The sequence below is a fragment of the Sturnira hondurensis genome, unplaced genomic scaffold (genome assembly GCF_014824575.4).
Source record: "Sturnira hondurensis isolate 20B ecotype Veracruz unplaced genomic scaffold, ASM1482457v3 Scaffold0017213, whole genome shotgun sequence".
Classification (NCBI taxonomy): Eukaryota; Metazoa; Chordata; class Mammalia; order Chiroptera; family Phyllostomidae; genus Sturnira; species Sturnira hondurensis.
The window spans coordinates 89,698-102,551 of record NW_028089844.1 but is presented as its reverse complement, the minus strand read 5'-3'; the positions used below and the strand labels follow the sequence as shown (position 1 = coordinate 102,551).

General features: G+C 48.5%; 1 protein-coding gene across 5 annotated transcripts in view; it reads left to right on the top strand.

Annotated features, from left to right (window-relative positions):
* The first annotated feature begins 1,383 nt into the window (after positions 1-1,383).
* EEF2K (eukaryotic elongation factor 2 kinase) overlaps positions 1,384-12,854 on the top strand; it is an 87,745-nt gene continuing 76,274 nt past the window's right edge. For all 5 annotated transcript variants that reach the window (XM_037067280.1, XM_037067279.1, XM_037067276.1 and 2 more), the window contains exon 1: positions 1,384-1,526. The gene's annotated coding sequence lies outside the window, so the exon portion shown is untranslated. The remainder of the gene's footprint in view (positions 1,527-12,854) is intronic.

The following is a 12,854-nucleotide window of genomic DNA, read 5'->3' as shown; positions in this document are numbered from 1 at the left end:
TTCTGAGAGGCTGGCAATCTCTTGGTTGCTTAGAGTTATTGACTCTGGGACTGTGAGTTCTTCTTGCGCCATCTTTTGGGCTGTTTGTGCCTGTTCCATAGCAGGATCGGAGCCCTAAGGTGTTCACTAGAGCAGGGCAACTCAGTCGCTGGGTTGTGACGTTGTATGTGGGGGTGGGGTCAAAGAGGAACAATTGTGTTCCTTCTGCTGCCTCCCTCCGCGGCCCCCACCGGCACCACAGCCACCACGGTTACCAGGTCCCCGCGTTTCGTTCCACTGCACGCGAGTGTGCCACCGCCGTCAGCCCTCCACCACTGGGTTCGCCCCCTGGGGCCTGCGTGGTCTGTCTCACTGTGCGTGAATGTACAACCTTGGTCAGTCTGCCCCACACCCCGACTGGTTCCGGGCTGCCTGCACGCCTAGGTCAGGGGATCTGTCCTGCCTGACCCAGCTCCGCTGCTGGCTCCGCCTCTCTTACTGTCTCCTTGAATGGTTCATAGTTGTCGGACTTCCATATAATTCAATTTTCTGTTCTTTGGGTGTGTCCTTGTTCTCCAAACTTTTGTTGTATTCAAACTTGGCTGTGGGAGAAGGCACAGTGTTTCCACCTATGCCTCCATCTTGGTGGAAGTCCCAGCAATTTTCTATAATAAAAATATTCTAAGGTTATGCATAGAAATTTCTACAAACACTGAGATGCAGGGGTGCCCAACCTTCTGGCGTTTGTGCACCACACTGGAAGAATAAGAGTTATCTTGGGCCACACATTAAATACATTAAAAGAGTAATCACAGAACAAATCCAATAATGTTTTAAGTAAACTTACAATTTTGTGTTAGGCTCCAGGTTGGACACCCTGAAAGATGGGGTTACTAATGATTTTGGGAAGGACTCGAATACAGTAACAAGGTAGGCAACAGACAGAGAAAGGGAAAGTCCTGAGGCTGCCTCTTCTGGAATTTAGCCCCTGGAAGGGCGTCCACCTCCCGAGTAAGCTTGATATGAAGGTGGCAAGTTTGATCTGAAGGTGGTGTATTCAGTACGCAGGTAAGCCAAGAACTCAATGCCAGCCAGTTACCTTCCTGAAGCTAGGAGACGTGCATGCGTTAGTTGTTAGCGCGCCCAGACGGCGAGGGAGGGGCGGTGACTTAAGCCCAGCGCCTGGTGCCAGTCTCGCTATAACCCCGCCCCAGCCTGAGCTCTGCGGTTCCCAGACCAGCGCCCACTAGGCCTGCGCGGAAACTGCTCCGGCTACGGGGATAGTAGCCTGTGTTCGTGCCCCTGATAAGCTCCCCAACGCCCCGGATTCTTCCAGCATCTTAGTGAGCTCCTCCTGCCCCAGGATTGTTCCGGAGGTGCCCGTGTTCCACGATCGTCCCATCCGTGTGCCCGGTACACTGCTTTCCTGCTCTCTCAGGGGCCTGCCCGCCCGCCCTGCACCCTGGAGCACCGGGCTACAAGCCTCTGCCACCTCTGGATTCTTGCTGCCCTGATCAGCGGCTGCCTCTCCAGTCTGCCTGAGGGAGGTGGGTGCGGGAGCAGTCGTTTGGGTTGATGGTTGTGGGTTTGGGCGCTGTAAGAATGCCCACCCCAGAGGAACCCGCACCGGAGCCCGCAGGGTCTGGCACTTGGAAGTGGGTCCTTAGGTGTTGCAGGAAAGTGTTGGAGGTGCTTCTGTCCTGGTTGAACTCTTGGGCTCAGTGTTGGCTTCTGTAAAGCGAGGGAGTTGTGCAGGTTAACAGTGGTGTCTATTTGGAAAACACTTGGCACGCAAGTAGCTGGGAGAGGCTTGGGGCCTTCGCCCGGGGTGCCTCAGGGTCTGTGGAGAACGGGGACAACATTGCGGTTCTGCCCCTGAAGAACTTGGAGCTGCATGCCTCACTCCAGCCCTGAAGAGAGGCCAGAATTCTGGGAGCTTTGAGGACTGTAGAGTAGCCTTTGCTACCTTGTTGGCTGAGGGAGTCCGGTGTTGGCAGGCTTGGCTGACAGGTGAGCCAAAGGGCCGGGCTTAAATATGCATGTGGAGGCACGGGGGCGGGGCTTCCCGGGTAAGTTGTGGCCTAGTTTTGTCTATGGCCCTAGTGTGACAGAAGCTTGCCTGGGATGGGATGGGAGCCTGACTTCTGGGGCCTTGGGCGCTGGCGGCCTTAGGGCCACTCAGCCAGGAAATGGAGTAATACGGGCCACTCAGCCAGGAAGTGGAGTAACACAGTGCACTCCTGATATTACAGAGAAGGAAACCGAGGTCCTGGTGATCTAACAGCAGACTCTAATTAGCAAGATGGACAAAGTAAAGGAGGGAATACAGAGCAAGCAAGTGGAACCTGATCATGCCTGATGTGGTGTGGGGGTGGCTTGGGGCCAGGGCGTTGCGGGGTAGGGTTGGTGGAGAAGGCTTCCTGGAAGAGGTGATGTATCAGCTGAGTTGGAGAGGATGCCTGTCAGTGGAAGAAGATAGGGGTTTAGAGGTAGAAGTATGCAGGTGTCCTTCTCTATAGCCTCCACAGCACCTTGCATTCATTCTTGTGTTCATGTATGAATTTAACAAATACAGTAAAATTTCTTGATGGTATGAATCCAGGTGTAACATGGTTAGGATTGCTATCCCCCATTCCTCTTAGTCCCTTTCTCAAAGGGAGTAGGCTGAGGTCCCAAGTTCTTATCCTCAGGACGTGGGGGAGGCAGGAAGTCAGTCCTGCTAATCATTGAAATGATTTCTATATATGTATAATCAGTTGTGTACAGTCTATATGATTTATCTTTTTTTCTTTTGTGCTGTGTATGCTGGGACAGTACCTTTTGGCTGATTAAGAATAAATCACTGATTTGATTTTTAAACATTTTGAGTGTATTATCTGGCAGAGACAGCTATTGGCCACCAGCATCCATGTTCTCTTCTTCCTGGGGTATCACCCAGATGAATTTCCCAGGCTCCCTTACAGTGAGGGGGGTCATTGTGACTGAGTTTGGCTGTTGGTATGTGAGGAGAAATAGTGTGTGCCCCTTTCAAGCCTGGACCATGAAAACCTACCCCACTGTCCCCTTTTACCAGCTGAGTTGAGAGGACTCTCTGGGCCTATAGGAGGACAGAGTCACCAGCCTGGGGGATCCTGGGCCCCTGAGTGACTGTGGACAGAGCATCTCCTTTCTGTCCCCATCCCATTGCTTTGTGGCTATCTGCTGAAGAGAATGGGATCCAGTAAGCTCTTTGCAAGGTCTAGGGGTGTGAGTGGGCTTTTTGGCGGTGGCCTTCCCCTTGGGATGTTCTGGCTGAGCTGTTCCACTGGAGAAGGGTGTTATGCCTTTTTTTTTCCTGACACTGGTCTGATTGATTTCCTAAAGAAGTTTTGCCCATTTTTCAGTAGGATTGTGTCTGGTTGCCAGGACACTCAGGAGTATGAAAGGAGACGGAGGGTCAACAGCAAACTTGGATTCATTTCAGCTCATTCTCTAGGATTCATTCTTTCTGATTCAATTATGAAGCTGAAGCAAAAAAAAAAATTGATAATAAGGACTACATTCAAAGTAATAGGAGCTGGTGGACTGATTAAAAAACAGGACTTTTTGTGTTGGGGAGATCAGTTACACTGACCAAGAAGCTGCAGACTGTTACCTCCATGAACTGACAATTTTCTAGCAGTCAAGATGATGGCACAGGTAAACACAGCTCAACTCCTCACACAAATACATCAAAGTTACAACTAAACTATAGAACAACCATTACTCAGAATTGCCAGAAATTGAGTTGAGTGGAAGTCTGACAACTATGGAACTGGTTGGGGCAGTTCATCCAAACTGGTGGGGCAGGAGGTGAAGACACGGAACAGGGTAGTCCCATGTCCACATGTGGTGGATTAAAATTCAGGAGGAATATATTGGGAGTGAGGAGTCCTAGCCCCATACCAGGACCCCCTGCTCCCACAGGGTACCATGCTAGGAAAATAAGTACCCATAATTTTTGTCTGCAAAAATCAGCAGGGATTTAGTCAGTGGAAGAAAACTCTGGAGTCTCAAGAATTCCTCTTAAAGAGCCCACATACAGACTTACTCAAACTCATTCTGTCTGAGCTCTAGCACTAGGATTGTAGCTTGAAAGGCACCAGGAGCACACAGGGAGGAAGTGAAGTGTCTGGCATCAAGGCAAGAGATGGGGAACAGCTTTCTCTCAGACAGAAAAAGGTTGGCATAGGCAATTTTCCTTTTTCTGAACTTTCCCCTCACAGAGCCACAGAGCCAGCAGGGGTTGCCATATCTGAAATTCCATCAACCTGGCCAACACTGTTTACCCCACCCAGTTGATACCCTGAGGCTCCATCCCACCCAATTTATGGGCCTACACAATCTATTCACACTGGCTTTTCCATATGAATGGCTGGTCTTGGCTCAGGCTTCACGACTTCCTAAATCCTCTCAAACAAGCTACAGCCAGTCTCAGTTAGAACCCCAGCACCCATACCTCTTACTAAGAGGTACTGGCCCCAGGCCTGGCACTACCAGCAGCCAGTCTAGATTCACAGCTCGGCTTTGCCTGGGAATCTTCAAGGCCAGCACAAGTAGCAGCCATCTCAGATTACTTTGTTGCTCAGGCAGGGTGGGCCCAGGCAAAACACAGGTGGAGATAGACCTTGGCCTGTACCAGCTAGGAAACCACAGAGCCTGGGCATCCAGTGGACAACTACAGAACACGTTGGAACACCATCACCCTGCTCCTGCACAGCTGATCCTCTATAGAGAAGAGCCAGTGGTCACAGCCAGTTTTTACAACTGACTGACATGCGGAAATACCTCCTATTGTCCTGCTAACAGCAATCCAGGCTCAACTACAAAACAAGGATCTACTAAGCTCACACTAAGGGTGTACTTCAGACTTCCGCCAACATGGAGGCACAGTTGGAAACACTGTGCCTTCTCCCACAACCAAGTTTGAATACAGCAAAGGTTTGGAGAACAAAGACACAGACAAAGAACAGAAAATTGAATTATATGGAAGTCCGACAACAACTAACTGTTCAACCAGAACGGTATGAGGGGCGGAACCAGCAGCAGAGCAGGGTCGGGCAGGACAGATCCCCCGACCTAGGCGCGCAAGTGGCCTGAACCCAGTCAGGGTGTGGGGCAGACTGACCGTAGTTGCACATTTGTGCACAGGGAGATGGACCACACAGGCCCCAGGGGGCGAACCCAGTGGTGGAGGACTGACGGCGGTGGCACACTCGCGTGCAGTGGGACGAAATGGGTGGGGCCCGGTGACGGTGGCAGCTGCCACACCTGTGGGGGCTGTGGTGGGAGGCGGCAGACGGGACGCCATTGCTCCTCGTTGACCCCGCCCACACATACAGCGTCACAACCCAGTGACTGAGTTGCCCTGCTCTGGTGAACACCTAGGGCTCCGATCCTTATATATAACAGGCAGGAACAGACCAAAAGATGGCGCAAGAAGAACTCAAAGTCCCAGAGCCAATAACTCTAAGCAACCAAGAAATTTCCAGCCTCTCAGAAGCACAGTTCAAGACACTGTTTATCAGGATGCTCACAGAACTGGTTGATTATAGTCACAAAGTAGAGGAACATATGAAGGCTAAACTAATTGAAATGAAGGAAGATGCACAGGAAACCAATAGCGATGGAAAGGAAACTGGGATGCAAATCAATGGAATGGACCAGAAGGAAGAACTAAACATCCAGCCAGAAAGGAATGAAGAAATGAGAACTCAAGAAAATGAGGAGAGGCTTAGGAACCTCCAGGACATCTTTAAACAGCCCAACATCCGAATTATAGGGGTACCAGAAGGGGGAAAGAAACAGCCACGAGTGGAAAACAAATTATTACAAATAATAAACAAATTATTTGTACAAATAATAAAGGAGAACTTCCCCAGTCCTCCAGAATTTTCTTTATATATTTGGGTGCTCCTATGTTGGGTGCATATATATTTATGATATTAATGTCTTCTTGGTGGATTCTTCCCTTGAGTATTATGAATTGACCTTCTGGGTCTCTCTTTATGGCCCTTTTTTTGAAGTCTATTTTTTCTGATATTAGAATTGCTACCGTGGCTTTTTTTTCTTGACCATTTGCTTGGAAAATTTCTTTCTAGCCTTTCACTTTTATTCTGTGATGGTCGTTTTGTCCTCAGGTGGGTCTCCTGTAGGTAGCATATGTGTGGGTCATGCTTTCTTATCCATTCAGCTATTCTGTCTTTTGATTGGAGCATTTAATCCATTTACATTTAAGGTTATTATTGATAGGTACTTATTTGGTGCCATTTATGTACCTGTGGTCCTCTCTGTCTCTCTCTTTTCCTTCCTTTCCTTAAAGCAGCCCTTTTAGTATTTCTTGTACAGCTGGTTTGGTGGAGGCATATTCTTTTAGACTTCTTTTGTCTTGGAAGCTCTTTCTTTGGCCTTCTATCTTGATTGAGAGCCTTGCTGGGTAAAGTAGCCTTGGTTGTAGGCCTCTGGTTCTCATTGCTTGAAATATTTCTTGCCATTCTCTTCTTGCTTGGAGTGTTTCCATTGAGAAGTCAGTAGCTAACCTTATTGGGTCTCCCTTGTATGTTACTTCCTTTTTCTCCCTTGCTGCCTTTAGGATTCTCTCTTGAAATTTTGCCATTTTAATAATGATGTGTGTTGAAGTGGGCCTCTTTGGGTTCCTCTTGAATGGGACTGTCTGTGATTCCTGGATTCGTGTAACTTTTTCTCTTATCAAATTAGGAAAATTTTCCATCATTACTCTTTCAAATAGGTTTTCTATCCCTTGTTCTTCTTCTCCTTCTGGCATTCCTATTATTCGGATATTATTATGTTTCATATTATCTTGCATTTCTCTTAGTCCCTCTTCATTCTTTTTGAGCCTCTTTTCCCTTTCTTGCTCTTTCTGGGAGATTCTTTCTACGGTGTCCTCCAACTCACTGATCTGATCTTCTGCCTCATCGATCCTGCTTTTCATTCCTTCTACTGTGTTCTTCAGTCCCGAAATTGTATTCTTCATTTCCTCTTGTCCTTTGCTGATAGTATCTATTTCCTTTTTCATGTTGATATAGTTTGCGGAGAGCTCATTGTAGCTCCCCTGTAGTTTCTGGTAGCTCCCCTCTAGTTTCTGGTAGCTCATTGTGAGCTCTTTGAATTTCCTGATAACTAGTGCTTTGAATTCAATATCTGATAGCTGACTTTCCTCTCTTTCATCTGACATTATTTCTCAGACTTCCACCTTTTCTTTCATTTGGGCATTGTTTCTTTGTCTTCCCATTGCTTATGAGATTCTTCTTGTTAGCTTCAGCTTCTTAAATTGATCTCTTCTGACTCCCTAGGTTTATGGTGTGAACTTCTGTGGTGGAATTCCTGTGAAATTCAGTGGTGCAGTCTCCTGCAGGTATCTTGATGTTCTCTGCTTCCACCTACTCCTTTCTTTGTGTGTGTGTGATCAGCTGGAGGGGGAGGCAAAATGGTTTATGACGGCAGGAGAGTACTTTATGATATTTACAGTCACAGCTGGTAGAGAAGAGATAGAAGATCTTTAGGCTCTATATAGTGTTAACTGTAATCTTCCACCCAATTTGCCACCTCTAGGAAAGGACAGACCAAAGATAAGTCTCTTGTTGGGGAGGGAAGGCTTGTGAGTTATATCTAGAAAGTAGTGAGGTTGCTGGTGGTCAGATTTTGAGGTAAGGTGAAAGTAAAGAATAGTAAATAGATGTAGCATTTGAGCAAGTAGAGTTAATCACAATAGTAATAGAATTCAGGAACCTGTAAAGTGGGCTAAGGCCGGAGAGATGTGTTGTGAAGTATTTACAGTGGTATAGAAAGCAACAAACAAGACTTCCGCCAAGATGGAGGCATAGGTGGAAACACTGTGCCTTCTCCCACAACCAAGTTTGAATACAACAAAGGTTTGGAAAAACAAAGACACAACCAAAGGACAGAAAATTGAAGTATACGGAAGTCCGACTACATCTAACCGTTCAACGGGGACGGTAAGAGGGGCGGAGCCAGCAGCAAGCAGGGTCGGGCAGGACAGGGCCCCCCGACCCAGGTTCGCAGGCAGACGGGAACCAGTTGGGGTGCGGGGCAGACCCTGGGCGCATATTCGAGCACAGTGAGACAGACCACGCAGGCCCCAGGGGGCGAGGGCTGACGGCGGTGGCACACTCGCATGCAGTGGGACGAATCGCGTGGGCCCGGTGACGGCAGCAACTGCGGCACCGGTGAGGGCCGTGGCGGCAGGCGGCGGACAGGACGCCATAGTGCCTCTTTGACCCCACCCCCACATACAGCGTCACAACCCACCGACTTAGTAGCCCTTCGGCACCGGTGATGGCTGGGGCGGCAGGCGGCAGATGGGAAGCCAGAGTTTTTCTTTGACCCCGCCCCCACATACAGCGGAACAACCCAGCGACTTAGTTGCCCTGTTCTACTGAACATTTCAGGGCTCTGATCCTTCTATGGAACAGGCACGAACAACCCGAAAGATGGCTCAAGAACTCAAAGTCCCAGAGCTCATAACTCTAAGCGACCGAGAAATTGCCAGCCTCTCAGAAGCACAATTCAAGACACTATTTATCAGGATGCTCACAGAACTGGTTGATTATAGTCACAAATTAGAGGAACATATGAAGGCTAAACTAATTGAAATGAAGGGAGATGCACAGGAAACCAATAGTGATGGAAAGGAAACTGGGACTCAAATCAATGGAATGGACCAGAAGGAAGAACAAAACATCCCACCAGAAAGGAATGAAGAAATGAGAATTCAAAAAAATGAGGAGAGGCTTAGGAACCTCCAGGACATCTTTAAACGTTCCAACATCCGAATTATAGGGGTACCAGAAGGGGGAAAGAAACAGCCACGAGTGGAAAACGTATTTGAACAAATAATAAAGGAGAACTTCCCCAGTCTGGCAAAGGAAATAGACTTCCAGGAAATCCAGGAAGCTCAGAGAGTCCCAAAGAAGTTGGACCCAAGAAGGAACACACCAAGGCACATCATAATTACATTAGCCAAGACCAAAATGAAGGAGAGAATCCTAGAAGCAGCAAGGGATAAGGGGACAGTCACCTACAAAGGAGTACCCATCAGACTGTCAGCGGATTTCTCAAAAGAGACCTTACAGGCAAGAAGGGGCTGGAAAGAAGTATTCCAAGTCATGAAATCCAAAGACCTACAGCCAAGATTGCTTTATCCAGCAAAACTTTCATTTAGAATGGAAGGACAGATAAAGTGCTTCTCAGATAAGGTCAAGTTCAAGGAGTTCATCATCACCAAGCCCTTATTATATGAAATGCTAAAGGGACTTATATAAGAAAAAGAAGATGAAAAATATGAACAGTGAAAGGACAGCAAACACACAGTTATTAACAACCACACCTAAAACAAAAGCAAAGCAAGAGGACAGCTCGATCACGAGTGGAACCATAGAAATGAAGAACACATGGAGGGTTAACAACAGGGGGGTGGGAGGCGGTGAAGGGGGGAGAAGGCACAGAAAATAGCATCGATGGTAGGTAGAAAATAGATAGGGGGGAGGGCGAGAATAGTGGGGGAAATATAGAATCCAAAGAAGTTGAGACACGTGGTTATAAACTAAGGTGGGAGAATGGTGGGGGAGGTAGGGTGATGGTGGAGGGGAATGAAGGGGGGCAATAGAACAACTGTAATGGTATAATCAATAAAATATATTTTAAAAAAAGAAAGCAACAAACAAAGACAAAAAAGGGCAAGAGAAGTGAGGAAAAAGCAGTAAGTTTGGTATGAAATGAAGAAGGACTAAAACAGGAAAAAAGAAAGGAGAGGAACAGAGTACTGAAAGATACAGCAATAATAAAATTAAAAAATATATACTATTACTGAAAAAAGTTTAAAAATAAAAGTAAAAAAAACAACAACATCAAAAAAACCTCCTTCCTTGTTGGTTTCAAACTGTCCAATCCGATTTTTCTGGTTTCGGCGGAACCCCTCTGTGGGCTGGGTTGTACGCCCAGGCGCACACCCGCCCAGCAGCCAGGCTACTAGACTGGGGTGTGGGCGCCCGCCCACCTTACAGGGTTCCTTGGCTCCAGGGAATCTGGTACTGGTCCTTCCCGGTCCTGTGGCTGGGTGAGGAGCAAGTCAAGCTGCCTTCACAGGAGAATACCTCAGTCCACTTTCCAGTAAAAACTTCTCCAGAAAGTGTGCCTCTCAGCCCAGCCCAATCCCCAACCTGAGTGGTTAGGACAATGCTCCTCTCAAATTTCCTGGGCTGGCAGGCTGGTGGGCTGGTGACCACGGAGATCGCAACTGAACACGGCCCCCTGTCCTTGCCAGCCCCCTGCACACCTAGGCAGACTGGTTTCTGCCACCGAGCCCTGCCTAGATGGGGAGGGAGGGAGCCAGCTCTTCCAGGGACCCTGCAGCCGGCCCAATGCTGCACTGGGTGCTGGGTTCCCTATGAGTCCTCCGTGGCACTGGCCACAGACGGAAGCCTCTACACCCCTAACACAGCGGCAGCGGTGGCTCCGAGGCGTTTTGGGCTGGCCAAGGGCAGCCGGTCCTGCCACTGCCGCTTTTTTCCTTACTCACAGTTGTTGGGCTCCCGCTGAGTCCCCTGTGGCAGACGCCCCGACGCTGGCCGTAAACAGCCTCTAGGCCTTGGAAGCTGTGGCAGCAGCAGGTCCGAGGTCTTTACGCGCCGGCCAATGGCTGCTGGTCCCGCCGCTGCCGCTTTTGTCTTTACTCACAGGTGCTGGGGTCCCAATGAGTCCTCTGTGTCAGACACCCCTGTCCCTGGGCGCAGGCGGAAGCCTCTGGGCCCCGACCACTGAGGCAGCCAAGGCTCCAGGGCCTTTATGCGTCGGCTAATGGCTGCTGTCGTGCCGCCGCTGCCCTGCTGCCGCTGCCCTTGACTTTTCTCAGGGTTACCTGGCTCCCGATGACTTCTCCATGGCAGACGCCCCTGTCACTGGGCACAGACGGAAGGAACCCTCTGGGCTCCAACTCCTGCTCGCGGCTCCCAGGTCTTTACGAGCCAGCTAATGGCTGCTGCCGGTCTGGCCGCCTCCATCCTTACTCGCGTCCCTGAGACCCCAACGACCTCTAGCTGTCTGGCTTGTCACTATCTCTGGTCTCTTATTTTCATAAATGCTGGGGAATTGTTGGTTGGGGAATTGATTGCGCTGTTCTTCTGTAAATCTGCCAGGATTTTCTCCCAGGTGTAGGAGAACTGGAGTCGCTGCGTCCTACTCCGCCGCCATTTTTCCTCATTCCCCCAAGGTATTTTCTTTCTGTGAACAACTTGGTCAAGAACCAAATTGTTTGAGGACCAAGGCACTTGACAACTAATTTAAACTATTGTGAGATATAAACTATTATTTCTCACAATAGTTTAAATAAATGGTTATGTGTGAGTACCCACTACATGCTGGAGCACAGATATAAATAAGACCCTGACATGAACTCCTAGCTTGGTGCTTGATTTAGTGATTCCCAGTGTTATCATCCCCCTCCAGTAAGTAAATAAAATAAAGCCCTGAGATGTATTTGATTAATACCTGTTGATCCCTGCTCAGTGGCTGGCGGAGATCACAACCAGCCCCTTAACATCTGCTCTTTAGGACAGGTTCACCAAACAGGGACAGGAATTCAGACCAGGCCACGCAGTGACAGAGCACAGGGTCTCTGTTACTGTCTTGGGCTTTGTTTCTTTTGTTTTGTTTTTCACCAGCTTTATTGAGGTATAACTGACAGATTAAAATTGTATACAGTCAGACCTTGGTTCTCAAACATCTCTCACCTAGAACAATTTGGTTGTCAACGAAGTTGATAGAAAAAATGTCTTGGCTGTTGAATAAAACTTCAGTTCTCGAGGACTTCCGCCGAGATGGAGGCGTAGGTGGAAACACTGTGCCTTCTTCCACAACCAAGTTTGAATACAACAAAGGCTTAGTAAACAAAGACGCAGCCAAAGAACAGAAAACTGAACTATACAGAAGTCCAGCAACATTGGACTGTTCAACCGGGACTGGTAAGAGGGGCGGAGCCAGCAGTGGAGCAGGGTCAGGCAGGAAGGATCCGCAGACCCAGACGACCCAGGCAAGCAGGCAGCCAGTGTAGCATCGCGGACCCAGTGAGCGTGCGGGGCAGGTTGAGCGTGGTTGCACATTTGCGCGCGAGCCGATAAACTCAGCAAAGGAGTGAGCTGTGAGAGGGACCTCGAGGCCCCAGTGGCGGGAGGAGGCAGAGGGGACCACCATTGATTTCCTTTGATCCCGCCCCCACATACAGCATCACAACCCAGCCACTGAGTTGCCCTGCCCTGGTGAATACCTACGGCTCCTCTCCTCATAAGTAACAGGCACAAACATCCAAAATATGGCTCAAGAAGAACTCAAAGTCCTAGAGCCCATAACTCTAAGCGACCGAGAAATTGCCAGCCTCTCAGAAGCACAATTCAAGACACTATCTATCACGATGCTCACAGAACTGGTTGATTTTAGTCACAAATTAGAGGAACATATGAAGGTTAAACTAATTGAAATGAAGGGAAATGCACAGGAAACCAATAGTGATGGAAAGGAAACTGGGACTCATATCAATAGAGTGGACCAGAAGGAAGAACTAAACATCCAACCAGAAAAGAATGAAGAAATGAGAATTCAAAAAAATGAGGAGAGGCTTAGGAACCTCCAGGACGTCTTTAAACGTTCCAACATACGAATTATAGGAGTACCAGAAGGGGAAAAGAAACAGCCACGAGTGGAAAACATATTTGAACAAATAATAAAGGAGAACTTCCCCAGTCTGGCAAAGGAAATAGACTTCCAGGAAATCCAGGAAGCTCAGAGAGTGCCAAAGAAGTTGGACCCAAGAAGGAACACACCAA